At 44.8% G+C, this 25123-nt stretch overlaps 31 non-coding genes across 31 annotated transcripts; all 31 read right to left on the bottom strand.

The window, feature by feature from the left end:
- Positions 1-984: 984 nt before the first annotated feature.
- Positions 985-1066, bottom strand: trnas-gcu (transfer RNA serine (anticodon GCU)). The gene has a single exon. It is a non-coding gene; the product is annotated as a tRNA-Ser (tRNA).
- Positions 1067-1543: 477 nt separating this feature from the next.
- On the bottom strand, positions 1544-1625 carry trnas-gcu (transfer RNA serine (anticodon GCU)). The gene has a single exon. It is a non-coding gene; the product is annotated as a tRNA-Ser (tRNA).
- A 1038-nt stretch (positions 1626-2663) lies between these two features.
- Positions 2664-2745, bottom strand: trnas-gcu (transfer RNA serine (anticodon GCU)). The gene has a single exon. It is a non-coding gene; the product is annotated as a tRNA-Ser (tRNA).
- A 1037-nt stretch (positions 2746-3782) lies between these two features.
- On the bottom strand, positions 3783-3864 carry trnas-acu (transfer RNA serine (anticodon ACU)). Its single transcript has one exon. It is a non-coding gene; the product is annotated as a tRNA-Ser (tRNA).
- Positions 3865-4901: 1037 nt separating this feature from the next.
- Positions 4902-4983, bottom strand: trnas-acu (transfer RNA serine (anticodon ACU)). Its single transcript has one exon. It is a non-coding gene; the product is annotated as a tRNA-Ser (tRNA).
- Positions 4984-6019: 1036 nt separating this feature from the next.
- Positions 6020-6101, bottom strand: trnas-gcu (transfer RNA serine (anticodon GCU)). Its single transcript has one exon. It is a non-coding gene; the product is annotated as a tRNA-Ser (tRNA).
- Positions 6102-7137: 1036 nt separating this feature from the next.
- trnas-gcu (transfer RNA serine (anticodon GCU)) lies at positions 7138-7219 on the bottom strand. Its single transcript has one exon. It is a non-coding gene; the product is annotated as a tRNA-Ser (tRNA).
- A 476-nt stretch (positions 7220-7695) lies between these two features.
- Positions 7696-7777, bottom strand: trnas-gcu (transfer RNA serine (anticodon GCU)). Its single transcript has one exon. It is a non-coding gene; the product is annotated as a tRNA-Ser (tRNA).
- A 479-nt stretch (positions 7778-8256) lies between these two features.
- On the bottom strand, positions 8257-8338 carry trnas-gcu (transfer RNA serine (anticodon GCU)). Its single transcript has one exon. It is a non-coding gene; the product is annotated as a tRNA-Ser (tRNA).
- A 477-nt stretch (positions 8339-8815) lies between these two features.
- On the bottom strand, positions 8816-8897 carry trnas-gcu (transfer RNA serine (anticodon GCU)). The gene has a single exon. It is a non-coding gene; the product is annotated as a tRNA-Ser (tRNA).
- Positions 8898-9936: 1039 nt separating this feature from the next.
- Positions 9937-10018, bottom strand: trnas-gcu (transfer RNA serine (anticodon GCU)). Its single transcript has one exon. It is a non-coding gene; the product is annotated as a tRNA-Ser (tRNA).
- Positions 10019-10496: 478 nt separating this feature from the next.
- On the bottom strand, positions 10497-10578 carry trnas-gcu (transfer RNA serine (anticodon GCU)). Its single transcript has one exon. It is a non-coding gene; the product is annotated as a tRNA-Ser (tRNA).
- Positions 10579-11056: 478 nt separating this feature from the next.
- On the bottom strand, positions 11057-11138 carry trnas-gcu (transfer RNA serine (anticodon GCU)). The gene has a single exon. It is a non-coding gene; the product is annotated as a tRNA-Ser (tRNA).
- A 478-nt stretch (positions 11139-11616) lies between these two features.
- Positions 11617-11698, bottom strand: trnas-gcu (transfer RNA serine (anticodon GCU)). Its single transcript has one exon. It is a non-coding gene; the product is annotated as a tRNA-Ser (tRNA).
- Positions 11699-12176: 478 nt separating this feature from the next.
- On the bottom strand, positions 12177-12258 carry trnas-gcu (transfer RNA serine (anticodon GCU)). The gene has a single exon. It is a non-coding gene; the product is annotated as a tRNA-Ser (tRNA).
- Positions 12259-13296: 1038 nt separating this feature from the next.
- On the bottom strand, positions 13297-13378 carry trnas-gcu (transfer RNA serine (anticodon GCU)). Its single transcript has one exon. It is a non-coding gene; the product is annotated as a tRNA-Ser (tRNA).
- Positions 13379-13857: 479 nt separating this feature from the next.
- trnas-gcu (transfer RNA serine (anticodon GCU)) lies at positions 13858-13939 on the bottom strand. The gene has a single exon. It is a non-coding gene; the product is annotated as a tRNA-Ser (tRNA).
- Positions 13940-14416: 477 nt separating this feature from the next.
- trnas-acu (transfer RNA serine (anticodon ACU)) lies at positions 14417-14498 on the bottom strand. The gene has a single exon. It is a non-coding gene; the product is annotated as a tRNA-Ser (tRNA).
- A 477-nt stretch (positions 14499-14975) lies between these two features.
- trnas-gcu (transfer RNA serine (anticodon GCU)) lies at positions 14976-15057 on the bottom strand. Its single transcript has one exon. It is a non-coding gene; the product is annotated as a tRNA-Ser (tRNA).
- Positions 15058-15536: 479 nt separating this feature from the next.
- Positions 15537-15618, bottom strand: trnas-gcu (transfer RNA serine (anticodon GCU)). The gene has a single exon. It is a non-coding gene; the product is annotated as a tRNA-Ser (tRNA).
- Positions 15619-16097: 479 nt separating this feature from the next.
- On the bottom strand, positions 16098-16179 carry trnas-gcu (transfer RNA serine (anticodon GCU)). Its single transcript has one exon. It is a non-coding gene; the product is annotated as a tRNA-Ser (tRNA).
- A 478-nt stretch (positions 16180-16657) lies between these two features.
- trnas-gcu (transfer RNA serine (anticodon GCU)) lies at positions 16658-16739 on the bottom strand. The gene has a single exon. It is a non-coding gene; the product is annotated as a tRNA-Ser (tRNA).
- A 1038-nt stretch (positions 16740-17777) lies between these two features.
- Positions 17778-17859, bottom strand: trnas-gcu (transfer RNA serine (anticodon GCU)). Its single transcript has one exon. It is a non-coding gene; the product is annotated as a tRNA-Ser (tRNA).
- Positions 17860-18338: 479 nt separating this feature from the next.
- trnas-gcu (transfer RNA serine (anticodon GCU)) lies at positions 18339-18420 on the bottom strand. Its single transcript has one exon. It is a non-coding gene; the product is annotated as a tRNA-Ser (tRNA).
- Positions 18421-18898: 478 nt separating this feature from the next.
- On the bottom strand, positions 18899-18980 carry trnas-gcu (transfer RNA serine (anticodon GCU)). Its single transcript has one exon. It is a non-coding gene; the product is annotated as a tRNA-Ser (tRNA).
- A 478-nt stretch (positions 18981-19458) lies between these two features.
- Positions 19459-19540, bottom strand: trnas-gcu (transfer RNA serine (anticodon GCU)). Its single transcript has one exon. It is a non-coding gene; the product is annotated as a tRNA-Ser (tRNA).
- Positions 19541-20578: 1038 nt separating this feature from the next.
- On the bottom strand, positions 20579-20660 carry trnas-gcu (transfer RNA serine (anticodon GCU)). The gene has a single exon. It is a non-coding gene; the product is annotated as a tRNA-Ser (tRNA).
- Positions 20661-21137: 477 nt separating this feature from the next.
- trnas-gcu (transfer RNA serine (anticodon GCU)) lies at positions 21138-21219 on the bottom strand. Its single transcript has one exon. It is a non-coding gene; the product is annotated as a tRNA-Ser (tRNA).
- Positions 21220-22256: 1037 nt separating this feature from the next.
- Positions 22257-22338, bottom strand: trnas-gcu (transfer RNA serine (anticodon GCU)). The gene has a single exon. It is a non-coding gene; the product is annotated as a tRNA-Ser (tRNA).
- Positions 22339-23376: 1038 nt separating this feature from the next.
- trnas-gcu (transfer RNA serine (anticodon GCU)) lies at positions 23377-23458 on the bottom strand. The gene has a single exon. It is a non-coding gene; the product is annotated as a tRNA-Ser (tRNA).
- A 477-nt stretch (positions 23459-23935) lies between these two features.
- trnas-gcu (transfer RNA serine (anticodon GCU)) lies at positions 23936-24017 on the bottom strand. Its single transcript has one exon. It is a non-coding gene; the product is annotated as a tRNA-Ser (tRNA).
- Positions 24018-25123: the final 1106 nt, after the last annotated feature.

Below are 25123 nucleotides of genomic sequence, written 5' to 3'. Positions count from 1 at the left end.
TGGTAAAGCTATTCTTCAATTTCTGAATCTTATCAGTTTGCTCTAGGATTGTGCAGGGATTCTATATTCATGTGGGGCCATGCAAGAGAAGACAAAACATCTGTTGTGCGAAGATGTTTGTGTTCCAATCCACACATGTAGTTCATCGGCTTCACCACTCAGATACCAAGTCCTGTGCTTTCGCGGTGGCAGTGGGCCATCTTATCAGTGTTTGCCAGAGTCAAAATCAAGAGAAGAGAAGAAGAAGAAGAAAAAAAATCTGTTTTGCAAAGATGTTGGGGTTCCAATCCACACATGTAGTTCATTGGCTTCACCACTCAGATACCAAGTCCTGTGCTTTCACGGTGGCAGTGGGCCATCTTATCAGTGTTTGCCAGAGTCAAAATCTTCCAATGCCATACAAAAAAAATAAAAATTGTGCACACGATGAGGATGGGATTCGAACCCATGCGTGCATAGAACAATAGATAAGCAGTCCATCGCCTTAACCACTCGGCCACCTCATCCTATTTCTGTCTTGTGGCAGTTGCCCCCACAAACTGTAGTTGCTGTATTTAAACCCTTGATTGAAATCAATGAAAGTTAAGCATAGCAATTGCAGGGCCGTGTGTCGATCCCATCGAGACATTTAACAATTGTGTTGTCAGGCCGAGTGGTGTACAGTGCTTGATTAAGTGTGGGGAGGTTTCGGTTCAAATCCCACCGTTGAGGTTGCCCTTGGTAAAGCTATTCTTCAATTCCTGAATCTTATCAGTTTGCTCTAGGATTGTGCAGGGATTCTATATTCATGTGGGGCCATGCAAGAGAAGACAAAACATCTGTTTTGCGAAGATGTTTGTGTTCCAATCCACACATGTAGTTCATCGGCTTCACCACTCAGATACCAAGTCCTGTGCTTTCGCGGTGGCAGTGGGCCATCTTATCAGTGTTTGCCAGAGTCAAAATCTTCCAATGCCATACAAAACCAAAATTTTTTTGTAGGCACGATGAGGATGGGATTCGAACCCATGCGTGCATAGCACAATGGATTAGCAGTCCACCGCCTTAACCACTCGGCCACCTCATCCTTTTTCTGTCTTGTGGCAGTTGCCCCCACAAACTGTAATTGCTCTATTTAAACCCTTGATTGAAATCAGTGAAAGTTAAGCATAGCAATTGCAGGGCCATGTGTCGATCCCATCGAGACATTTAAAAAATGTGTTGTCAGGCCGAGTGGTCTACAGTGCTTGATTAAGTGTGGGGAGGTTTCGGTTCATATTCCACCGTTGAGGTTGCCCTTGGTAAAGCTATTCTTCCATTTCTGAATCTTATCAGTCGCTCTAGGATTGTGCAGGGATTCTATATTCATGTGGGGCCATGCAAGAGAAGACAAAACATCTGTTTTGCGAAGATGTTTGTGTTCCAATCCACACATGTAGTTCATCGGCTTCACCACTGAGATACCAAGTCCTGTGCTTTCGCGGTGGCAGTGGGCCATCTTATCAGTGTTTGCGAGAGTCAAAATCTTCCAATGCCATAAAAATGATCAGTTATTCAGTGCGCTCGATGAACATGGGATTCGAACCCATGCGTGCATAGCACAATGGATTAGCAGTCCATCGCCTTAACCACTCGGCCACCTCATCCTATTTCAGTCTTGTGGCAGTTGCCCCCACAAACTGTAGTTGCTGTAATTTAAACCCTTGATTGAAATCAAAGAGAGTTAAGCATAGCAATTGCAGGGCCATGTGTCGATCCCGTCGAGACATTTAACAATTGTGTTGTCAGGCCGAGTGGTGTACAGTGCTTGATTAAGTGTGGGGAGGTTTCGGTTCAAATCCCACCGTTGAGGTTGCCCTTGGTAAAGCAATTCTTCAATTCCTGAATCTTATCAGTTTGCTCTAGGATTGTGCAGGGATTCTATATTCATGTGGGGCCATGCAAGAGAAGACAAAACATCTGTTTTGCGAAGATGTTTGTGTTCCAATCCACACATGTAGTTCATCGGCTTCACCACTCAGATACCAAGTCCTGTGCTTTCGTGGTCGCAGTGGGCCATCTTATCAGTGTTTGCCAGAGTCAAAATCTTCCAATGCCATACAAACCAAAGTTTTATTATAGGTAAGATGAGCATGGGATTCAAACCCATGCATGCATAGCACAATGGATTAGCAGTCCATCGCCTTAACCACTCGGCCACCTCATCCTTTTTCCTGGTTGTGGCAGTTGCCCCCACAAATTGTAGTTGCTGTATTTAAACCCTTGATTGAAATCAATGAAAGTTAAGCATAGCAATTGCAGGGCCATGTGTCGATCCCATCGAGACATTTAAAAAATGTGTTGTTAGGCCGAGTGGTCTACAGTGCTTGATTAAGTGTGGGGAGGTTTCGGTTCATATCCCACCATTAAGGTTGCCCTTGGTAAAGCTATTCTTCAATATTCTGAATCTTATCATTCGCTATTGGATTGTGCAGGGATTCTTTATTCACGTGGGGCCATGCAAGAGAAGAAAAAACATCTGTTGTGCGAAGATGTTTGTGTTCCAATGGACACATGTAGTTCATCGGCTTCACCACTCAGATGCCAAGTCCTGTGCTTTCGTGGTCGCAGTGGGCCATCTTATCAGTATTTGCCAGAGTCAAAATCTTCCAATGCCATACAAAACCAATCTTTTTTTGTGCACACGATGAGGATGGGATTCGAACCCATGCGTGCATAGCACAATGGATTAGCAGTCCATCGCCTTAACCACTCGGCCACCTCATCCTTTTTCCTGCTTGTGGCAGTTGCCCCCACAAATTGTAGTTGCTGTATTTAAACCCTTGATTGAAATCAAAGAGAGTTAAGCATAGCAATTGCAGGGCCATGTGTCGATCCCATCGAGACATTTAACAATTGTGTTGTCAGGCCGAGTGGTGTACAGTGCTTGATTAAGTGTGGGGAGGTTTCGGTTCAAATCCCACCGTTGAGGTTGCCCTTGGTAAAGCCATTCTTCAATTCCTGAATCTTATCAGTTTGCTCTAGGATTGTGCAGGGATTCTATATTCATGTGGGGCCATGCAACAGAAGACAAAACATCTGTTTTGCGAAGAAGTTTGTGTTCCAATCCACACATGTAGTTCATCGGCTTCACCACTCAGATACCAAGTCCTGTGCTTTCGTGGTCGCAGTGGGCCATCTTATCAGTGTTTGCCAGAGTCAAAATCTTCCAATGCCATACAAAACCAAAGTTTTATTGTAGGTACGATGAGGATGGGATTCAAACCCATGCATGCATAGCACAATGGATTAGCAGTCCATCGCCTTAACCACTCCGCCACCTCATCCTTGTTCCTGCTTGTGGCAGTTGCCCCCACAAACTGTAGTTGCTGTATTTAAACCCTTGATTGAAATCAATGAAAGTTAAGCATAGCAATTGCAGGGTCATGTGTCGATCCCATCGAGACATTTAACAATTGTGTTGTCAGGCCGAGTGGTGTACAGTGCTTGATTAAGTGTGGGGAGGTTTCGGTTCAAATCCCACCGTTGAGGTTGCCCTTGGTAAAGCTATTCTTCAATTTCTGAATCTTATCAGTCGCTATAGGATTGTGCAGGGATTCTATATTCACGTGGGGCCATGCAAGAGAAGAAAAAACATCTGTTGTGCGAAGATGTTTGTGTTCCAATGGACACATGTAGTTCATCGGCTTCACCACTCAGATACCAAGTCCTGTGCTTTCGCGGTCGCAGTGGGCCATCTTATCAGTGTTTGCCAGAGTCAAAATCTTCCAATGCCATACAAAACCAATCTTTTTTTGTGCACACGATGAGGATGGGATTCGAACCCATGCGTGCAAAGCACAATGGATTAGTAGTCCATCGCCTTAACCACTCGGCCACCTCATCCTATTTCAGTCTTGTGGCAGTTGCCCCCACAAACTGTAGTTGCTGTAATTTAAACCCTTGATTGAAATCAAAGAGAGTTAAGCATAGCAATTGCAGGGCCATGTGTCGATCCCATCGAGACATTTAACAATTGTGTTGTCAGGCCGAGTGGTGTACAGTGCTTGATTAAGTGTGGGGAGGTTTCGGTTCAAATCCCACCGTTGAGGTTGCCCTTGGTAAAGCTATTCTTCAATTCCTGAATCTTATCAGTTTGCTCTAGGATTGTGCAGGGATTCTATATTCATGTGGGGCCATGCAAGAGAAGACAAAACATCTGTTTTGCGAAGATGTTTGTGTTCCAATCCACACATGTAGTTCATCGGCTTCACCACTCAGATACCAAGTCCTGTGCTTTCGTGGTCGCAGTGGGCCATCTTATCAGTGTTTGCCAGAGTCAAAATCTTCCAATGCCATACAAACCAAAGTTTTATTGTAGGTACGATGAGGATGGGATTCAAACCCATGCATGCATAGCACAATGAATTAGCAGTCCATCGCCTTAACCACTCGGCCACCTCATCCTTTTTCCTGGTTGTGGCAGTTGCCCCCACAAACTGTAGTTGCTGTATTTAAACCCTTGATTGAAATCAATGAAAGTTAAGCATAGCAATTGCAGGGCCATGTGTCGATCCCATCGAGACATTTAAAAAATGTGTTGTTAGGCCGAGTGGTCTACAGTGCTTGATTAAGTGTGGGGAGGTTTCGGTTCATATCCCACCATTAAGGTTGCCCTTGGTAAAGCTATTCTTCAATTTCTGAATCTTATCATTCGCTCTTGGATTGTGCAGGGATTCTTTATTCACGTGGGGCCATGCAAGAGAAGAAAAAACACCTGTTGTGCGAAGATGTTTGTGTTCCAATGGACACATGTAGTTCATCGGCTTCACCACTCAGATACCAAGTCCTGTGCTTTCGCGGTCGCAGTGGGCCATCTTATCAGTGTTTGCCAGAGTCAAAATCTTCCAATGCCATACAAAACCAAACTTTTTTTGTGCACACGATGAGGATGGGATTCGAACCCATGCGTGCATAGCACAATGGATTAGTAGTCCATCGCCTTAACCACTCGGCCACCTCATCCTATTTCAGTCTTGTGGCAGTTGCCCCCACAAACTGTAGTTGCTGTATTTAAACCCTTGATTGAAATCAAAGAGAGTTAAGCATAGCAATTGCAGGGCCATGTGTCGATCCCATCGAGACATTTAACAATTGTGTTGTCAGGCCGAGTGGTGTACAGTGCTTGATTAAGTGTGGGGAGGTTTCGGTTCAAATCCCACCGTTGAGGTTGCCCTTGGTAAAGCTATTCTTCAATTCCTGAATCTTATCAGTTTGCTCTAGGATTGTGCAGGGATTCTATATTCATGTGGGGCCATGCAAGAGAAGACAAAACATCTGTTTTGCGAAGATGTTTGTGTTCCAATCCACACATGTAGTTCATCGGCTTCACCACTCAGATACCAAGTCCTGTGCTTTCGCGGTCGCAGTGGGCCATCTTATCAGTGTTTGCCAGAGTCAAAATCTTCCAATGCCATACAAACCAAAGTTTTATTGTAGGTACGATGAGGATGGGATTCAAACCCATGCATGCATAGCACAATGGATTAGCAGTCCATCGCCTTAACCACTCCGCCACCTCATCCTTGTTCCTGCTTGTGGCAGTTGCCCCCACAAATTGTAGTTGCTGTATTTAAACCCTTGATTGAAATCAATGAAAGTTAAGCATAGCAATTGCAGGGCCATGTGTCGATCTCATCGAGACATTTAAAAAATGTGTTGTCAGGCTGAGTGGTCTACAGTGCTTGATTAAGTGTGGGGAGGTTTCGGTTCATATCCCACCATTGAGGTTGCCCTTGGTAAAGCTATTCTTCAATTTCTGAATGTTATCAGTCGCTCTAGGATTGTGCAGGGATTCTTTATTCACGTGGGGCCATGCAAGAGAAGAAAAAACACCTGTTGTGCGAAGATGTTTGTGTTCCAATGGACACATGTAGTTCATCGGCTTCACCACTCAGATACCAAGTCCTGTGCTTTCGCGGTCGCAGTGGGCCATCTTATCAGTGTTTGCCAGAGTCAAAATCTTCCAATGCCATACAAAACCAATCTTTTTTTGTGCACACGATGAGGATGGGATTCGAACCCATGCGTGCATTGCACAATGGATTAGCAGTCCATCGCCTTAACCACTCGGCCACCTCATCCTATTTCGGTCTTGTGGCAGTTGCCCCCACAAACTGTAGTTGCTGTAATTTAAACCCTTGATTGAAATCAAAGAGAGTTAAGCATAGCAATTGCAGGGCCATGTGTCGATCCCATCGAGACATTTAACAATTGTGTTGTCAGGCCGAGTGGTCTACAGTGCTTGATTAAGTGTGGGGAGGTTTCGGTTCAAATCCCACCGTTGAGGTTGCCCTTGGTAAAGCTATTCTTCAATTCCTGAATCTTATCAGTTTGCTCTAGGATTGTGCAGGGATTCTATATTCACGTGGGGCCATGCAAGAGAAGAAAAAACATCTGTTTTGCGAAGATGTTTGTGTTCCAATCCACACATGTAGTTCATCGGCTTCACCACTCAGATACCAAGTCCTGTGCTTTCGTGGTCGCAGTGGGCCATCTTATCAGTGTTTGCCAGAGTCAAAATCTTCCAATGCCATAAAACCAAAGTTTTATTGTAGGTACGATGAGGATGGGATTCAAACCCATGCATGCATAGCACAATGGATTAGCAGTCCATCGCCTTAACCACTCCGCCACCTCATCCTTGTTCCTGCTTGTGGCAGTTGCCCCCACAAATTGTAGTTGCTGTATTTAAACCCTTGATTGAAATCAATGAAAGTTAAGCATAGCAATTGCAGGGCCATGTGTCGATCTCATCGAGACATTTAAAAAATGTGTTGTCAGGCCGAGTGGTCTACAGTGCTTGATTAAGTGTGGGGAGGTTTCGGTTCATATCCCACCATTGAGGTTGCCCTTGGTAAAGCTATTCTTCAATTTCTGAATCTTATCAGTCGCTCTAGGATTGTGCAGGGATTCTTTATTCACGTGGGGCCATGCAAGAGAAGAAAAAACACCTGTTGTGCGAAGATGTTTGTGTTCCAATGGACACATGTAGTTCATCGGCTTCACCACTCAGATACCAAGTCCTGTGCTTTCGCGGTCGCAGTGGGCCATCTTATCAGTGTTTGCCAGAGTCAAAATCTTCCAATGCCATACAAAACCAATCTTTTTTTGTGCACACGATGAGGATGTGATTCGAACCCATGCGTGCATAGCACAATGGATTAGCAGTCCATCGCCTTAACCACTCGGCCACCTCATCCTATTTCAGTCTTGTGGCAGTTGCCCACACAAACTGTAGTTGCTGTAATTTAACCCTTGATTGAAATCAAAGAGAGTTAAGCATAGCAATTGCAGGGCCATGTGTCGATCCCATCGAGACATTTAACAATTGTGTTGTCAGGCCGAGTGGTGTACAGTGCTTGATTAAGTGTGGGGAGGTTTCGGTTCAAATCCCACCGTTGAGGTTGCCCTTGGTAAAGCTATTCTTCAATTCCTGAATCTTATCAGTCGCTATAGGATTGTGCAGGGATTCTATATTCACGTGGGGCCATGCAAGAGAAGAAAAAACATCTGTTGTGCGAAGATGTTTGTGTTCCAATCCACACATGTAGTTCATCGGCTTCACCACTCAGATACCAAGTCCTGTGCTTTCGCGGTGGCAGTGGGCCATCTTATCAATGTTTGCCAGAGTCAAAATCTTCCAATGCCATACAAACCAAAGTTTTATTGTAGGTACGATGAGGATGGGATTCAAACCCATGCATGCATAGCACAATGGATTAGCAGTCCATCGCCTTAACCACTCGGCCACCTCATCCTTTTTCCTGGTTGTGGCAGTTGCCCCCACAAATTGTAGTTGCTGTAATTTAAACCCTTGATTGAAATCAAAGAGAGTTAAGCATAGCAATTGCAGGGCCATGTGTCGATCCCATCGAGACATTTAACAATTGTGTTGTCAGGCCGAGTGGTCTACAGTGCTTGATTAAGTGTGGGGAGGTTTCGGTTCAAATCCCACCGTTGAGGTTGCCCTTGGTAAAGCTATTCTTCAATTCCTGAATCTTATCAGTTTGCTCTAGGATTGTGCAGGGATTCTATATTCATGTGGGGCCATGCAAGAGAAGACAAAACACCTGTTTTGCGAAGATGTTTGTGTTCCAATCCACACATGTAGTTCATCGGCTTCACCACTCAGATACCAAGTCCTGTGCTTTCGTGGTCGCAGTGGGCCATCTTATCAGTGTTTGCCAGAGTCAAAATCTTCCAATGCCATACAAAACCAAAGTTTTATTGTAGGTACGATGAGGATGGGATTCAAACCCATGCATGCATAGCACAATGGATTAGCAGTCCATCGCCTTAACCACTCGGCCACCTCATCCTTTTTCCTGGTTGTGGCAGTTGCCCCCACAAATTGTAGTTGCTGTATTTAAACCCTTGATTGAAATCAATGAAAGTTAAGCATAGCAATTGCAGGGCCATGTGTCGATCCCATCGAGACATTTAAAAAATGTGTTGTTAGGCCGAGTGGTCTACAGTGCTTGATTAAGTGTGGGGAGGTTTCGGTTCATATCCCACCATTAAGGTTGCCCTTGGTAAAGCTATTCTTCAATTTCTGAATCTTATCAGTCGCTCTAGGATTGTGCAGGGATTCTTTATTCACGTGGGGCCATGCAAGAGAAGAAAAAACATCTGTTGTGCGAAGATGTTTGTGTTCCAATGGACACATGTAGTTCATCGGCTTCACCACTCAGATACCAAGTCCTGTGCTTTCGCGGTCGCAGTGGGCCATCTTATCAGTGTTTGCCAGAGTCAAAATCTTCCAATGCCATACAAAACCAATCTTTTTTTGTGCACACGATGAGGATGGGATTCGAACCCATGCGTGCATAGCACAATGGATTAGCAGTCCATCGCCTTAACCACTCGGCCACCTCATCCTATTTCAGTCTTGTGGCAGTTGCCCCCACAAACTGTAGTTGCTGTAATTTAAACCCTTGATTGAAATCAAAGAGAGTTAAGCATAGCAATTGCAGGGCCATGTGTCGATCCCATCGAGACATTTAACAATTGTGTTGTCAGGCCGAGTGGTGTACAGTGCTTGATTAAGTGTGGGGAGGTTTCGGTTCAAATCCCACCGTTGAGGTTGCCCTTGGTAAAGCTATTCTTCAATTCCTGAATCTTATCAGTTTGCTCTAGGATTGTGCAGGGATTCTATATTCATGTGGGGCCATGCAAGAGAAGACAAAACATCTGTTTTGCGAAGATGTTTGTGTTCCAATCCACACATGTAGTTCATCAGCTTCACCACTCAGATACCAAGTCCTGTGCTTTCGTGGTCGCAGTGGGCCATCTTATCAGTGTTTGCCAGAGTCAAAATCTTCCAATGCCATACAAAACCAAAGTTTTATTGTAGGTACGATGAGGATGGGATTCAAACCCATGCATGCATAGCACAATGGATTAGCAGTCCATCGCCTTAACCACTCCGCCACCTCATCCTTGTTCCTGCTTGTGGCAGTTGCCCCCACAAATTGTAGTTGCTGTATTTTATACCCTTGATTGAAATCAATGAAAGTTAAGCATAGCAATTGCAGGGCCATGTGTCGATCTCATCGAGACATTTAACAATTGTGTTGTCAGGCCGAGTGGTCTACAGTGCTTGATTAAGTGTGGGGAGGTTTCGGTTCATATCCCACCATTGAGGTTGCCCTTGGTAAAGCTATTCTTCAATTTCTGAATCTTATCAGTCGCTCTAGGATTGTGCAGGGATTCTTTATTCACGTGGGGCCATGCAAGAGAAGAAAAAACATCTGTTGTGCGAAGATGTTTGTGTTCCAATGGACACATGTAGTTCATCGGCTTCACCACTCAGATACCAAGTCCTGTGCTTTCGCGGTCGCAGTGGGCCATCTTATCAGTGTTTGCCAGAGTCAAAATCTTCCAATGCCATACAAAACCAAACTTTTTTTGTGCACACGATGAGGATGGGATTCGAACCCATGCGTGCATAGCACAATGGATTAGCAGTCCATCGCCTTAGCCACTCGGCCACCTCATCCTATTTCAGTCTTGTGGCAGTTGCCCACACAAACTGTAGTTGCTGTAATTTAACCCTTGATTGAAATCAAAGAGAGTTAAGCATAGCAATTGCAGGGCCATGTGTCGATCCCATCGAGACATTTAACAATTGTGTTGTCAGGCCGAGTGGTGTACAGTGCTTGATTAAGTGTGGGGAGGTTTCGGTTCAAATCCCACCGTTGAGGTTGCCCTTGGTAAAGCTATTCTTCAATTCCTGAATCTTATCAGTTTGCTCTAGGATTGTGCAGGGATTCTATATTCATGTGGGGCCATGCAAGAGAAGAAAAAACATCTGTTTTGCGAAGATGTTTGTGTTCCAATCCACACATGTAGTTCATCGGCTTCACCACTCAGATACCAAGTCCTGTGCTTTCGTGGTCGCAGTGGGCCATCTTATCAATGTTAGCCAGAGTCAAAATCTTCCAATGGCATACAAAACCAATCTTTTTTTGTGCACACGATGAGGATGGGATTCGAACCCATGCGTGCATAGCACAATGGATTAGCAGTCCATCGCCTTAACCACTCGGCCACCTCATCCTTGTTCCTGCTTGTGGCAGTTGCCCACACAAACTGTAGTTGCTGTAATTTAAACCCTTGATTGAAATCAAAGAGAGTTAAGCATAGCAATTGCAGGGCCATGTGTCGATCCCATCGAGACATTTAAAAAATGTGTTGTCAGGCCGAGTGGTCTACAGTGCTTGATTAAGTGTGGGGAGGTTTCGGTTCATATACCACCATTGAGGTTGCCCTTGGTAAAGCTATTCTTCAATTTCTGAATCTTATCAGTCGCTCTAGGATTGTGCAGGGATTCTTTATTCACGTGGGGCCATGCAAGAGAAGAAAAAACATCTGTTGTGCGAAGATGTTTGTGTTCCAATGGACACATGTAGTTCATCGGCTTCACCACTCAGATACCAAGTCCTGTGCTTTCGCGGTCGCAGTGGGCCATCTTATCAGTGTTTGCCAGAGTCAAAATCTTCCAATGCCATACAAAACCAATCTTTTTTTGTGCACACGATGAGGATGGGATTCGAACCCATGCGTGCATAGCACAATGGATTAGCAGTCTATCGCCTTAGCCACTCGGCCACCTCATCCTATTTCAGTCTTGTGGCAGTTGCCCACACAAACTGTAGTTGCTGTAATTTAACCCTTGATTGAAATCAAAGAGAGTTAAGCATAGCAATTGCAGGGCCATGTGTCGATCCCATCGAGACATTTAACAATTGTGTTGTCAGGCCGAGTGGTGTACAGTGCTTGATTAAGTGTGGGGAGGTTTCGGTTCAAATCCCACCGTTGAGGTTGCCCTTGGTAAAGCTATTCTTCAATTCCTGAATCTTATCAGTTTGCTCTAGGATTGTGCAGGGATTCTATATTCATGTGGGGCCATGCAAGAGAAGACAAAACATCTGTTTTGCGAAGATGTTTGTGTTCCAATCCACACATGTAGTTCATCGGCTTCACCACTCAGATACCAAGTCCTGTGCTTTCGTGGTCGCAGTGGGCCATCTTATCAATGTTAGCCAGAGTCAAAATCTTCCAATGGCATACAAAACCAATCTTTTTTTATGCACACGATGAGGATGGGATTCGAACCCATGCGTGCATAGCACAATGGATTAGCAGTCCATCGCCTTAACCACTCAGCCACCTCATCCTTGTTCCTGCTTGTGGCAGTTGCCCACACAAACTGTAGTTGCTGTAATTTAAACCCTTGATTGAAATCAAAGAGAGTTAAGCATAGCAATTGCAGGGCCATGTGTCGATCCCATCGAGACATTTAAAAAATGTGTTGTCAGGCCGAGTGGTCTACAGTGCTTGATTAAGTGTGGGGAGGTTTCGGTTCATATACCACCATTGAGGTTGCCCTTGGTAAAGCTATTCTTCAATTTCTGAATCTTATCAGTCGCTCTAGGATTGTGCAGGGATTCTTTATTCACGTGGGGCCATGCAAGAGAAGAAAAAACATCTGTTGTGCGAAGATGTTTGTGTTCCAATGGACACATGTAGTTCATCCGCTTCACCACTCAGATACCAAGTCCTGTGCTTTCGCGGTCGCAGTGGGCCATCTTATCAGTGTTTGCCAGAGTCAAAATCTTCCAATGCCATACAAAACCAATCTTTTTTTGTGCACACGATGAGGATGGGATTCGAACCCATGCGTGCATAGCACAATGGATTAGCAGTCCATCGCCTTAACCACTCGGCCACCTCATCCTATTTCAGTCTTGTGGCAGTTGCCCACACAAACTGTAGTTGCTGTAATTTAAACCCTTGATTGAAATCAAAGAGAGTTAAGCATAGCAATTGCAGGGCCATGTGTCGATCCCATCGAGACATTTAACAATTGTGTTGTCAGGCCGAGTGGTGTACAGTGCTTGATTAAGTGTGGGGAGGTTTCGGTTCAAATCCCACCGTTGAGGTTGCCCTTGGTAAAGCTATTCTTCAATTCCTGAATCTTATCAGTTTGCTCTAGGATTGTGCAGGGATTCTATATTCATGTGGGGCCATGCAAGAGAAGACAAAACATCTGTTTTGCGAAGATGTTTGTGTTCCAATCCACACATGTAGTTCATCGGCTTCACCACTCAGATACCAAGTCCTGTGCTTTCGTGGTCGCAGTGGGCCATCTTATCAATGTTAGCCAGAGTCAAAATCTTCCAATGCCATACAAAACCAAAGTTTTATTGTAGGTACGATGAGGATGGGATTCAAACCCATGCATGCATAGCACAATGGATTAGCAGTCCATCGCCTTAACCACTCCGCCACCTCATCCTTGTTCCTGCTTGTGGCAGTTGCCCCCACAAATTGTAGTTGCTGTATTTAAACCCTTGATTGAAATCAAAGAGAGTTAAGCATAGCAATTGCAGGGTCATGTGTCGATCCCATCGAAACATTTAACAAATGTGTTGTCAGGCCGAGTGGTGTACAGTGCTTGATTAAGTGTGGGGAGGTTTCGGTTCAAATCCCACCGTTGAGGTTGCCCTTGGTAAAGCTATTCTTCAATTCCTGAATCTTTTCAGTCGCTATAGGATTGTGCAGGGATTCTATATTCACGTGGGGCCATGCAAGAGAAGAAAAAACATCTGTTGTGCGAAGATGTTTGTGTTCCAATGGACACATGTAGTTCATCGGCTTCACCACTCAGATACCAAGTCCTGTGCTGTCGCGGTCTCAGTGGGCCATCTTATCAGTGTTTGCCAGAGTCAAAATCTTCCAATGCCATACAAAACCAATCTTTTTTTGTGCACACGATGAGGATGGGATTCGAACCCATGCGTGCATAGCACAATGGATTAGCAGTCCATCGCCTTAACCACTCGGCCACCTCATCCTATTTCAGTCTTGTGGCAGTTGCCCCCACAAACTGTAGTTGCTGTAATTTAAACCCTTGATTGAAATCAAAGAGAGTTAAGCATAGCAATTGCAGGGCCATGTGTCGATCCCATCGAGACATTTAACAATTGTGTTGTCAGGCCGAGTGGTGTACAGTGCTTGATTAAGTGTGGGGAGGTTTCGGTTCAAATCCCACCGTTGAGGTTGCCCTTGGTAAAGCTATTCTTCAATTCCTGAATCTTATCAGTTTGCTCTAGGATTGTGCAGGGATTCTATATTCATGTGGGGCCATGCAAGAGAAGACAAAACATCTGTTTTGCGAAGATGTTTGTGTTCCAATCCACACATGTAGTTCATCGGCTTCACCACTCAGATACCAAGTCCTGTGCTTTCGTGGTCGCAGTGGGCCATCTTATCAGTGTTTGCCAGAGTCAAAATCTTCCAATGCCATACAAAACCAAAGTTTTATTGTAGGTACGATGAGGATGGGATTCAAACCCATGCATGCATAGCACAATGGATTAGCAGTCCATCGCCTTAACCACTCGGCCACCTCATCCTTTTTCCTGCTTGTGGCAGTTGCCCCCACAAATTGTAGTTGCTGTATTTAAACCCTTGATTGAAATCAATGAAAGTTAAGCATAGCAATTGCAGGGCCATGTGTCGATCCCATCGAGACATTTAAAAAATGTGTTGTCAGGCCGAGTGGTCTACAGTGCTTGATTAAGTGTGGGGAGGTTTCGGTTCATATCCCACCGTTGAGGTTGCCCTTGGTAAAGCTATTCTTCAATTTCTGAATCTTATCAGTCGCTCTAGGATTGTGCAGGGATTCTTTATTCACGTGGGGCCATGCAAGAGAAGAAAAAACATCTGTTGTGCGAAGATGTTTGTGTTCCATTGGACAGATGTAGTTCATCGGCTTCACCACTCAGATACCAAGTCCTGTGCTTTCGCGGTCGCAGTGGGCCATCTTATCAGTGTTTGCCAGAGTCAAAATCTTCCAATGCCATACAAAACCAACCTTTTTTTGTGCACACGATGAGGATGGGATTCGAACCCATGCGTGCATAGCACAATGGATTAGTAGTCCATCGCCTTAACCACTCGGCCACCTCATCCTATTTCAGTCTTGTGGCAGTTGCCCCCACAAACTGTAGTTGCTGTAATTTAAACCCTTGATTGAAATCAAAGAGAGTTAAGCATAGCAATTGCAGGGCCATGTGTCGATCCCATCGAGACATTTAACAATTGTGTTGTCAGGCCGAGTGGTGTACAGTGCTTGATTAAGTGTGGGGAGGTTTCGGTTCAAATCCCACCGTTGAGGTTGCCCTTGGTAAAGCTATTCTTCAATTCCTGAATCTTATCAGTCGCTATAGGATTGTGCAGGGATTCTATATTCACGTTGGGCCATGCAAGAGAAGAAAAAACATCTGTTGTGCGAAGATGTTTGTGTTCCAATCCACACATGTAGTTCATCGGCTTCACCACTCAGATACCAAGTCCTGTGCTTTCGCGGTGGCAGTGGGCCATCTTATCAATGTTTGCCAGAGTCAAAATCTTCCAATGCCATACAAACCAAAGTTTTATTGTAGGTACGATGAGGATGGGATTCAAACCCATGCATGCATAGCACAATGGATTAGCAGTCCATCGCCTTAACCACTCGGCCACCTCATCCTTTTTCCTGGTTGTGGCAGTTGCCCCCACAAATTGTAGTTGCTGTAATTTAAACCCTTGATTGAAATCAAAGAGAGTTAAGCATAGCAATTGCAGGGCCATGTGTCGATCCCATCGAGACATTTAACAATTGTGTTGTCAGGCCGAGTGGTCTACAGTGCTTGATTAAGTGTGGGGAGGTTTCGGTTCAAATCCCACCGTTGAGGTTGCCCTTGGTAAAGCTATTCTTCAATTCCTGAATCTTATCAGTTTGCTCTAGGATTGTGCAGGGATTCTATATTCATGTGGGGCCATGCAAGAGAAGACAAAACATCTGTTTTGCGAAGATGTTTGTGTTCCAATCCACACATGTAGTTCATCGGCTTCACCACTCAGATACCAAGTCCTGTGCTTTCGTGGTCGCAGTGGGCCATCTTATCAGTGTTTGCCAGAGTCAAAATCTTCCAATGCCATACAAAACCAATCTTTTTTTGTGCACACGATGAGGATGGGATTCGAACCCATGCGTGCATAGCACAATGGATTAGCAGTCCATCGCCTTAACCACTCGGCCACCTCATCCTATTTCAGTCTTGTGGCAGTTGCCCCCACAAACTGTAGTTGCTGTAATTTAAACCCTTGATTGAAATCAAAGAGAGTTAAGCATAGCAATTGCAGGGCCATGTGTCGATCCCATCGAGACATTTAACAATTGTGTTGTCAGGCCGAGTGGTGTACAGTGCTTGATTAAGTGTGGGGAGGTTTCGGTTCAAATCCCACCGTTGAGGTTGCCCTTGGTAAAGCTATTCTTCAATTCCTGAATCTTATCAGTTTGCTCTAGGATTGTGCAGGGATTCTATATTCATGTGGGGCCATGCAAGAGAAGACAAAACATCTGTTTTGCGAAGATGTTTGTGTTCCAATCCACACATGTAGTTCATCGGCTTCACCACTCAGATACCAAGTCCTGTGCTTTCGTGGTCGCAGTGGGCCATCTTATCAATGTTAGCCAGAGTCAAAATCTTCCAATGGCATACAAAACCAATCTTTTTTTGTGCACACGATGAGGATGGGATTCGAACCCATGCGTGCATAGCACAATGGATTAGCAGTCCATCACCTTAACCACTCGGCCACCTCATCCTTCTTCCTGCTTGTGGCAGTTGCCCACACAAACTGTAGTTGCTGTAATTTAAACCCTTGATTGAAATCAAAGAGAGTTAAGCATAGCAATTGCAGGGCCATGTGTCGATCCCATCGAGACATTTAAAAAATGTGTTGTCAGGCCGAGTGGTCTACAGTGCTTGATTAAGTGTGGGGAGGTTTCGGTTCATATACCACCATTGAGGTTGCCCTTGGTAAAGCTATTCTTCAATTTCTGAATCTTATCAGTCGCTCTAGGATTGTGCAGGGATTCTTTATTCACGTGGGGCCATGCAAGAGAAGAAAAAACATCTGTTGTGCGAAGATGTTTGTGTTCCAATGGACACATGTAGTTCATCGGCTTCACCACTCAGATACCAAGTCCTGTGCTTTCGCGGTCGCAGTGGGCCATCTTATCAGTGTTTGCCAGAGTCAAAATCTTCCAATGCCATACAAAACCAATCTTTTTTTGTGCACACGATGAGGATGGGATTCGAACCCATGCGTGCATAGCACAATGGATTAGCAGTCCATCGCCTTAACCACTCGGCCACCTCATCCTATTTCAGTCTTGTGGCAGTTGCCCACACAAACTGTAGTTGCTGTAATTTAAACCCTTGATTGAAATCAAAGAGAGTTAAGCATAGCAATTGCAGGGCCATGTGTCGATCCCATCGAGACATTTAACAATTGTGTTGTCAGGCCGAGTGGTGTACAGTGCTTGATTAAGTGTGGGGAGGTTTCGGTTCAAATCCCACCGTTGAGGTTGCCCTTGGTAAAGCTATTCTTCAATTCCTGAATCTTATCAGTTTGCTCTAGGATTGTGCAGGGATTCTATATTCATGTGGGGCCATGCAAGAGAAGACAAAACATCTGTTTTGCGAAGATGTTTGTGTTCCAATCCACACATGTAGTTCATCGGCTTCACCACTCAGATACCAAGTCCTGTGCTTTCGTGGTCGCAGTGGGCCATCTTATCAATGTTAGCCAGAGTCAAAATCTTCCAATGCCATACAAAACCAAAGTTTTATTGTAGGTACGATGAGGATGGGATTCAAACCCATGCATGCATAGCACAATGGATTAGCAGTCCATCGCCTTAACCACTCCGCCACCTCATCCTTGTTCCTGCTTGTGGCAGTTGCCCCCACAAATTGTAGTTGCTGTATTTAAACCCTTGATTGAAATCAAAGAGAGTTAAGCATAGCAATTGCAGGGTCATGTGTCGATCCCATCGAGACATTTAACAAATGTGTTGTCAGGCCGAGTGGTGTACAGTGCTTGATTAAGTGTGGGGAGGTTTCGGTTCAAATCCCACCGTTGAGGTTGCCCTTGGTAAAGCTATTCTTCAATTCCTGAATCTTTTCAGTCGCTATAGGATTGTGCAGGGATTCTATATTCACGTGGGGCCATGCAAGAGAAGAAAAAACATCTGTTGTGCGAAGATGTTTGTGTTCCAATGGACACATGTAGTTCATCGGCTTCACCACTCAGATACCAAGTCCTGTGCTGTCGCGGTCGCAGTGGGCCATCTTATCAGTGTTTGCCAGAGTCAAAATCTTCCAATGCCATACAAAACCAATCTTTTTTTGTGCACACGATGAGGATGGGATTCGAACCCATGCGTGCATAGCACAATGGATTAGCAGTCCATCGCCTTAACCACTCGGCCACCTCATCCTATTTCAGTCTTGTGGCAGTTGCCCCCACAAACTGTAGTTGCTGTAATTTAAACCCTTGATTGAAATCAAAGAGAGTTAAGCATAGCAATTGCAGGGCCATGTGTCGATCCCATCGAGACATTTAACAATTGTGTTGTCAGGCCGAGTGGTGTACAGTGCTTGATTAAGTGTGGGGAGGTTTCGGTTCAAATCCCACCGTTGAGGTTGCCCTTGGTAAAGCTATTCTTCAATTCCTGAATCTTATCAGTTTGCTCTAGGATTGTGCAGGGATTCTATATTCATGTGGGGCCATGCAAGAGAAGACAAAACATCTGTTTTGCGAAGATGTTTGTGTTCCAATCCACACATGTAGTTCATCGGCTTCACCACTCAGATACCAAGTCCTGTGCTTTCGTGGTCGCAGTGGGCCATCTTATCAGTGTTTGCCAGAGTCAAAATCTTCCAATGCCATACAAAACCAAAGTTTTATTGTAGGTACGATGAGGATGGGATTCAAACCCATGCATGCATAGCACAATGGATTAGCAGTCCATCGCCTTAACCACTCGGCCACCTCATCCTTTTTCCTGCTTGTGGCAGTTGCCCCCACAAATTGTAGTTGCTGTATTTAAACCCTTGATTGAAATCAATGAAAGTTAAGCATAGCAATTGCAGGGCCATGTGTCGATCCCATCGAGACATTTAAAAAATGTGTTGTCAGGCCGAGTGGTCTACAGTGCTTGATTAAGTGTGGGGAGGTTTCGGTTCATATCCCACCGTTGAGGTTGCCCATGGTAAAGCTATTCTTCAATTTCTGAATCTTATCAGTTTGCTCTAGGATTGTGCAGGGATTCTATATTCATGTGGGGCCATGCAAGAGAAGACAAAACATCTGTTTTGCGAAGATGTTTGTGTTCCAATCCACACATGTAGTTCATCGGCTTCACCACTCAGATACCAAGTCCTGTGCTTTCGTGGTCGCAGTGGGCCATCTTATCAATGTTAGCCAGAGTCAAAATCTTCCAATGGCATACAAAACCAATCTTTTTTTGTGCACACGATGAGCATGGGATTCGAACCCATGCGTGCATAGCACAATGGATTAGCAGTCCATCACCTTAACCACTCGGCCACCTCATCCTTGTTCCTGCTTGTGGCAGTTGCCCACACAAACTGTAGTTGCTGTAATTTAAACCCTTGATTGAAATCAAAGAGAGTTAAGCATAGCAATTGCAGGGCCATGTGTCGATCCCATCGAGACATTTAAAAAATGTGTTGTCAGGCCGAGTGGTCTACAGTGCTTGATTAAGTGTGGGGAGGTTTCGGTTCATATACCACCATTGAGGTTGCCCTTGGTAAAGCTATTCTTCAATTTCTGAATTTTATCAGTCACTCTAGGATTGTGCAGGGATTCTTTATTCACGTGGGGCCATGCAAGAGAAGAAAAAACATCTGTTGTGCGAAGATGTTTGTGTTCCAATGGACACATGTAGTTCATCGGCTTCACCACTCAGATACCAAGTCCTGTGCTTTCGCGGTCGCAGTGGGCCATCTTATCAGTGTTTGCCAGAGTCAAAATCTTCCAATGCCATACAAAACCAATCTTTTTTTGTGCACACGATGAGGATGGGATTCGAACCCATGCGTGCATAGCACAATGGATTAGCAGTCCATCGCCTTAACCACTCGGCCACCTCATCCTATATCAGTCTTGTGGCAGTTGCCCACACAAACTGTAGTTGCTGTAATTTAAACCCTTGATTGAAATCAAAGAGAGTTAAGCATAGCAATTGCAGGGCCATGTGTCGATCCCATCGAGACATTTAACAATTGTGTTGTCAGGCCGAGTGGTGTACAGTGCTTGATTAAGTGTGGGGAGGTTTCGGTTCAAATCCCACCGTTGAGGTTGCCCTTGGTAAAGCTATTCTTCAATTCCTGAATCTTATCAGTTTGCTCTAGGATTGTGCAGGGATTCTATATTCATGTGGAGCCATGCAAGAGAAGACAAAACATCTGTTTTGCGAAGATGTTTGTGTTCCAATCCACACATGTAGTTCATCGGCTTCACCACTCAGATACCAAGTCCTGTGCTTTCGTGGTCGCAGTGGGCCATCTTATCAATGTTAGCCAGAGTCAAAATCTTCCAATGCCATACAAAACCAAAGTTTTATTGTAGGTACGATGAGGATGGGATTCAAACCCATGCATGCATAGCACAATGGATTAGCAGTCCATCGCCTTAACCACTCCGCCACCTCATCCTTGTTCCTGCTTGTGGCAGTTGCCCCCACAAATTGTAGTTGCTGTATTTAAACCCTTGATTGAAATCAAAGAGAGTTAAGCATAGCAATTGCAGGGTCATGTGTCGATCCCATCGAGACATTTAACAAATGTGTTGTCAGGCCGAGTGGTGTACAGTGCTTGATTAAGTGTGGGGAGGTTTCGGTTCAAATCCCACCGTTGAGGTTGCCCTTGGTAAAGCTATTCTTCAATTCCTGAATCTTTTCAGTCGCTATAGGATTGTGCAGGGATTCTATTTTCACGTGGGGCCATGCAAGAGAAGAAAAAACATCTGTTGTGCGAAGATGTTTGTGTTCCAATGGACACATGTAGTTTATCGGCTTCACCACTCAGATACCAAGTCCTGTGCTGTCGCGGTCGCAGTGGGCCATCTTATCAGTGTTTGCCAGAGTCAAAATCTTCCAATGCCATACAAAACCAATATTTTTTTGTGCACACGATGAGGATGGGATTCGAACCCATGCGTGCATAGCACAATGGATTAGCAGTCCATCGCCTTAACCACTCCGCCACCTCATCCTTGTTCCTGCTAGTGGCAGTTGCCCCCACAAATTGTAGTTGCTGTATTTAAACCCTTGATTGAAATCAAAGAGAGTTAAGCATAGCAATTGCAGGGTCATGTGTCGATCCCATCGAGACATTTAACAATTGTGTTGTCAGGCCGAGTGGTGTACAGTGCTTGATTAAGTGTGGGGAGGTTTCGGTTCAAATCCCACCGTTGAGGTTGCCCTTGGTAAAGCTATTCTTCAATTCCTGAATCTTATCAGTCGCTATAGGATTGTGCAGGGATTCTATATTCACGTGGGGCCATGCAAGAGAAGAAAAAACATCTGTTGTGCGAAGATGTTTGTGTTCCAATGGACACATGTAGTTCATCGGCTTCACCACTCAGATACCAAGTCCTGTGCTTTCGCGGTCGCAGTGGGCCATCTTATCAGTGTTTGCCAGAGTCAAAATCTTCCAATGCCATACAAAACCAATCTTTTTTTGTGCACACGATGAGGACGGGATTCGAACCCATGCGTGCATAGCACAATGGATTAGCAGTCCATCACCTTAACCACTCGGCCACCTCATCCTATTTCAGTCTTGTGGCAGTTGCCCCCACAAACTGTAGTTGCTGTATTTAAACCCTTGATTGAAATCAAAGAGAGTTAAGCATAGCAATTGCAGGGCCATGTGTCGATCCCATCGAGACATTTAACAATTGTGTTGTCAGGCCGAGTGGTGTACAGTGCTTGATTAAGTGTGGGGAGGTTTCGGTTCAAATCCCACCGTTGAGGTTGCCCTTGGTAAAGCTATTCTTCAATTCCTGAATCTTATCAGTTTGCTCTAGGATTGTGCAGGGATTCTATATTCATGTGGGGCCATGCAAGAGAAGACAAAACATCTGTTTTGCGAAGATGTTTGTGTTCCAATCCACACATGTAGTTCATCGGCTTCACCACTCAGATACCAAGTCCTGTGCTTTCGTGGTCGCAGTGGGCCATCTTATCAGTGTTTGCCAGAGTCAAAATCTTCCAATGCAATACAAAACCAAAGTTTTATTGTAGGTACGATGAGGATGTGATTCAAACCCATGCTTGCATAGCACAATGGATTAGCAGTCCACCGCCTTAACCACTCGGCCACCTCATCCTTTTTCCTGCTTGTGGCAGTTGCCCCCACAAATTGTAGTTGCTGTATTTAAACCCTTGATTGAAATCAATGAAAGTTAAGCATAGCAATTGCAGGGCCATGTGTCGATCCCATCGAGACATTTAAAAAATGTGTTGTCAGGCCGAGTGGTCTACAGTGCTTGATTAAGTGTGGGGAGGTTTCGGTTCATATCCCACCGTTGAGGTTGCCCTTGGTAAAGCTATTCTTCAATTTCTGAATCTTATCAGTCGCTCTAGGATTGTGCAGGGATTCTTTATTCATGTGGGGCCATGCAAGAGAAGAAAAAACATCTGTTTTGCGAAGATGTTTGTGTTCCAATGGACACATGTAGTTCATCGGCTTCACCACTCAGATACCAAGTCCTGTGCTTTCGCGGTCGCAGTGGGCCATCTTATCAGTGTTTGCCAGAGTCAAAATCTTCCAATGCCATACAAAACCAATCTTTTTTTGTGCACACGATGAGGATGGGATTCGAACCCATGCGTGCATAGCACAATGGATTAGCAGTCCATCGCCTTAACCACTCGGCCACCTCATCCTATATCAGTCTTGTGGCAGTTGCCCACACAAACTGTAGTTGCTGTAATTTAAACCCTTGATTGAAATCAAAGAGAGTTAAGCATAGCAATTGCAGGGCCATGTGTCGATCCCATCGAGACATTTAACAATTGTGTTGTCAGGCCGAGTGGTGTACAGTGCTTGATTAAGTGTGGGGAGGTTTCGGTTCAAATCCCACCGTTGAGGTTGCCCTTGGTAAAGCTATTCTTCAATTCCTGAATCTTATCAGTTTGCTCTAGGATTGTGCAGGGATTCTATATTCATGTGGAGCCATGCAAGAGAAGACAAAACATCTGTTTTGCGAAGATGTTTGTGTTCCAATCCACACATGTAGTTCATCGGCTTCACCACTCAGATACCAAGTCCTGTGCTTTCGTGGTCGCAGTGGGCCATCTTATCAATGTTAGCCAGAGTCAAAATCTTCCAATGCCATACAAAACCAAAGTTTTATTGTAGGTACGATGAGGATGGGATTCAAACCCATGCATGCATAGCACAATGGATTAGCAGTCCATCGCCTTAACCACTCCGCCACCTCATCCTTGTTCCTGCTTGTGGCAGTTGCCCCCACAAATTGTAGTTGCTGTATTTAAACCCTTGATTGAAATCAAAGAGAGTTAAGCATAGCAATTGCAGGGTCATGTGTCGATCCCATCGAGACATTTAACAAATGTGTTGTCAGGCCGAGTGGTGTACAGTGCTTGATTAAGTGTGGGGAGGTTTCGGTTCAAATCCCACCGTTGAGGTTGCCCTTGGTAAAGCTATTCTTCAATTCCTGAATCTTTTCAGTCGCTATAGGATTGTGCAGGGATTCTATTTTCACGTGGGGCCATGCAAGAGAAGAAAAAACATCTGTTGTGCGAAGATGTTTGTGTTCCAATGGACACATGTAGTTTATCGGCTTCACCACTCAGATACCAAGTCCTGTGCTGTCGCGGTCGCAGTGGGCCATCTTATCAGTGTTTGCCAGAGTCAAAATCTTCCAATGCCATACAAAACCAATATTTTTTTGTGCACACGATGAGGATGGGATTCGAACCCATGCGTGCATAGCACAATGGATTAGCAGTCCATCGCCTTAACCACTCCGCCACCTCATCCTTGTTCCTGCTAGTGGCAGTTGCCCCCACAAATTGTAGTTGCTGTATTTAAACCCTTGATTGAAATCAAAGAGAGTTAAGCATAGCAATTGCAGGGTCATGTGTCGATCCCATCGAGACATTTAACAATTGTGTTGTCAGGCCGAGTGGTGTACAGTGCTTGATTAAGTGTGGGGAGGTTTCGGTTCAAATCCCACCGTTGAGGTTGCCCTTGGTAAAGCTATTCTTCAATTCCTGAATCTTATCAGTCGCTATAGGATTGTGCAGGGATTCTATATTCACGTGGGGCCATGCAAGAGAAGAAAAAACATCTGTTGTGCGAAGATGTTTGTGTTCCAATGGACACATGTAGTTCATCGGCTTCACCACTCAGATACCAAGTCCTGTGCTTTCGCGGTCGCAGTGGGCCATCTTATCAGTGTTTGCCAGAGTCAAAATCTTCCAATGCCATACAAAACCAATCTTTTTTTGTGCACACGATGAGGACGGGATTCGAACCCATGCGTGCATAGCACAATGGATTAGCAGTCCATCACCTTAACCACTCGGCCACCTCATCCTATTTCAGTCTTGTGGCAGTTGCCCCCACAAACTGTAGTTGCTGTATTTAAACCCTTGATTGAAATCAAAGAGAGTTAAGCATAGCAATTGCAGGGCCATGTGTCGATCCCATCGAGACATTTAACAATTGTGTTGTCAGGCCGAGTGGTGTACAGTGCTTGATTAAGTGTGGGGAGGTTTCGGTTCAAATCCCACCGTTGAGGTTGCCCTTGGTAAAGCTATTCTTCAATTCCTGAATCTTATCAGTTTGCTCTAGGATTGTGCAGGGATTCTATATTCATGTGGGGCCATGCAAGAGAAGACAAAACATCTGTTTTGCGAAGATGTTTGTGTTCCAATCCACACATGTAGTTCATCGGCTTCACCACTCAGATACCAAGTCCTGTGCTTTCGTGGTCGCAGTGGGCCATCTTATCAGTGTTTGCCAGAGTCAAAATCTTCCAATGCAATACAAAACCAAAGTTTTATTGTAGGTACGATGAGGATGTGATTCAAACCCATGCTTGCATAGCACAATGGATTAGCAGTCCACCGCCTTAACCACTCGGCCACCTCATCCTTTTTCCTGCTTGTGGCAGTTGCCCCCACAAATTGTAGTTGCTGTATTTAAACCCTTGATTGAAATCAATGAAAGTTAAGCATAGCAATTGCAGGGCCATGTGTCGATCCCATCGAGACATTTAAAAAATGTGTTGTCAGGCCGAGTGGTCTACAGTGCTTGATTAAGTGTGGGGAGGTTTCGGTTCATATCCCACCGTTGAGGTTGCCCTTGGTAAAGCTATTCTTCAATTTCTGAATCTTATCAGTCGCTCTAGGATTGTGCAGGGATTCTTTATTCATGTGGGGCCATGCAAGAGAAGAAAAAACATCTGTTTTGCGAAGATGTTTGTGTTCCAATCCACACATGTAGTTCATCGGCTTCACCACTCAGATACCAAGTCCTGTGCTTTCGCGGTGGCAGTGGGCCATCTTATCAATGTTAGCCAGAGTCAAAATCTTCCAATGGCATACAAAACCAATCTTTTTTTGTGCACACGATGAGGATGGGATTCGAACCCATGCATGCATAGCACAATGGATTAGCAGTCCATCGCCTTAACCTGT

This window comes from Salvelinus fontinalis, chromosome 10 (genome assembly GCF_029448725.1).
Source record: "Salvelinus fontinalis isolate EN_2023a chromosome 10, ASM2944872v1, whole genome shotgun sequence".
In the NCBI taxonomy this organism is placed as follows: Eukaryota; Metazoa; Chordata; class Actinopteri; order Salmoniformes; family Salmonidae; genus Salvelinus; species Salvelinus fontinalis.
Note: the sequence above shows the minus strand (reverse complement) of the source record. Positions and strands in the feature narration are given on the sequence as shown.